Source organism: Arvicola amphibius, chromosome 5, assembly GCF_903992535.2.
Source record: "Arvicola amphibius chromosome 5, mArvAmp1.2, whole genome shotgun sequence".
In the NCBI taxonomy this organism is placed as follows: domain Eukaryota; kingdom Metazoa; phylum Chordata; class Mammalia; order Rodentia; family Cricetidae; genus Arvicola; species Arvicola amphibius.
In genome coordinates this window covers 123,906,725-123,909,074 of record NC_052051.1, presented here as the reverse complement: position 1 = coordinate 123,909,074, position 2,350 = coordinate 123,906,725, and the positions used below count along the sequence as shown (strand labels likewise).

Sequence of the window (2,350 nt, the reverse complement as noted above, 5' to 3'; positions counted from 1 at the left end):
AGCTTCCCAGCCCGCCTCTCCTTCTACCTATACCCCCCACCTTCCCTGTGCCCCGTCCCAACTCACCCCTCCTCTGTTTCTGTTTAGAAAGGGGCAAGCCTCCCATGGATATCAACAAAGCATGGCGTACCAAGTTGCAGTAAAACTAAGCATCGCCCTCTGCCCCTGCCCCACCTTGTATTAAAGTTGAGCAAGGCAATCCAGTATGAAAAATAGGTGCCCAGGAGCAAGCCAAAGTATTAGAGACTGCCCCTGTTCCCATCGTCAGGAGTCCCATCAGTAGACCACTCTCCACAACAGTTACATATATGTGGGGGGCCTAGGTCAGTCCCATGCAGGCTCCCTGGATTTTGATTCAGCCTCTGTGAGTTCCTGTGAGCCAGGCTAGCCTTTTCTGTGGTTTTTCCTGTGAGAGAAGTGGTTTCCTGTTTCTCAAATTAAGCTGGCTGGGTTGATTCCTTTGAGGGGATCAGTCAACAAGACCAAAATCCCATATCCTCATCTGATTCCTCCAACTCTTCCTTGGTTTCAGTCTTGACTGGGGCGGCAGCAGCAGCAAAAAAGGCAGCGATGGGGTGGGGGCAGCAGCCCCCAATGCAGATGGAGCAGGCAGGAAGGCCTTGAGGTTTTTAGCAAATCGGAAGGCATGCTCAGTCTCCACAGACAACACCAGGGCCGGCTTGTATCCACCGACGATAGAGTGTGCCAATAATGCAACAGTCCAGTAACCAATCCGCAAACACTGGCAACATTCAGACATCCTCTAGGAAGCGGGAGTATAGAGTCTGCTCTGTGATGTCAAGCACTTCCGGGTTGCAAACTCTGCTGTATGATTACTCCAAAGGGGAAGGGAGAGATATTCTGCATGCTAGGCAGCGTGACTTCGCTAGCTCCTATTTTGTTTCAGAATGTCAATGGTTCCATACGTTAAGATTTTTAGTGGTAATGCCTAACGTCTGGGAGAAAGAGATTTTCTGGGACCTCAGACTAGTGCTCTGGACCGACAAGTGACCTCACACAGGGTGATGGGCACTAGCATGGGTACCAGACACCACCTTATTAGCCAGCGGCATGCCCCTATCTTCAGTGAGATCCTCCTTGGTGAACACAAAGCCCTCATTTCCCTGGATATGAGGAAGCTTTTTCTCTGGAGTTGGGTTGTTTTCCAGATGCCCTCAGATGGCTTTGAGCATCATGGTGTTCTTGTCCATCAGCACCACAGCCCTTCCCTCACAGGGACATGAGGATCTGCTGCATCTCTTTGGAACCCACATTGTCTGATCCCACAGTGAAGCATTTTGAGCAATTATCCAAAAGTTGGATGCTCTTAAGGAAGCAGTTGGACTTCCAGTACGCCCTGTCTTTCCCGGGCATCATGGTAGTGTGCCAGGGTTTGCCACTCAGGGTTTAAAGATGACATCACTCTAATGAGGCTGCCTGACGAAAGAAGAAGAACCCCTTATTTTTAAACTTGATCTTCCAACCAAGATATTTGAAATATTTCTAAAGCTCGCTAAGTCTAGTACACATTTATTGTGTTTTTAACTAACATTTTAGCTTAATAAGTAACACGCACGGATGTCTGAGAACTGTTTGGCTCAGACTCACTTGAAAAGCAATTTCAATCTGAGCCGAGTCCACCCTAGTTGTTGGCACATCTGCTGTGTCCCGCTTATTCCCTTAGCAGCTGCCACCAACACATATATTCAGGGCTGCAATTGAGAGGGTACCCACTGGATTCCAAAACGGAACATGAAACGAGAAGAAACGAAAAGAGGAGCTTGGACATTCTAAGCATTAAGCACCTTCCAAGGGTAATCTTTTATTAATCCTGTAGTGCCCATTGATATGCTAATTAAGCTGGGAAAAATCTTAGACTGGGATTGGGGGAGATTCTACAGATAGGCCTTTAAAAAAAATAATAAAATCAGTATTCCGCAAGAGAAGCTGACAAAATAATTAGTATCCTACAAAATCCTGCTGTGGAGCTGTGCTAGAAGCTTTGATTTCCCTGACGTATAGCACAGCTGGGCTGGGGCCGTTCGGACTCTTCCCAGCTACCACTCACAAACACAGCTTCTGCTGGAGTCACTGGTCTATTACCAAACAGTGACACCTTTTCTGTTCTCTTTGATTTTGTTTCTTGAGATAGGATCTCGCTAGGTAGTCCTTTTGCTCTACAACCCCCTTTGTAGAACAGACTGGCCTCCAGCTTGCAACAATTCTCCTGCCTCTGCCTCCAGGGTTGTACCATTATAGGCACATTCTACCAAATATCAAATACGACATCTAATTCCAAAATGGAAGATATGCAGTGGGTGAACCCCAAGTGTGACATAGCCAGCTTCAA

General features: G+C 47.2%; 1 pseudogene; it reads right to left on the bottom strand.

Moving 5' to 3' along the window:
- Positions 1-473: 473 nt before the first annotated feature.
- Positions 474-1,374, bottom strand: LOC119815353 (annotated as a pseudogene).
- Between the last annotated feature and the right edge of the window lie 976 nt (positions 1,375-2,350).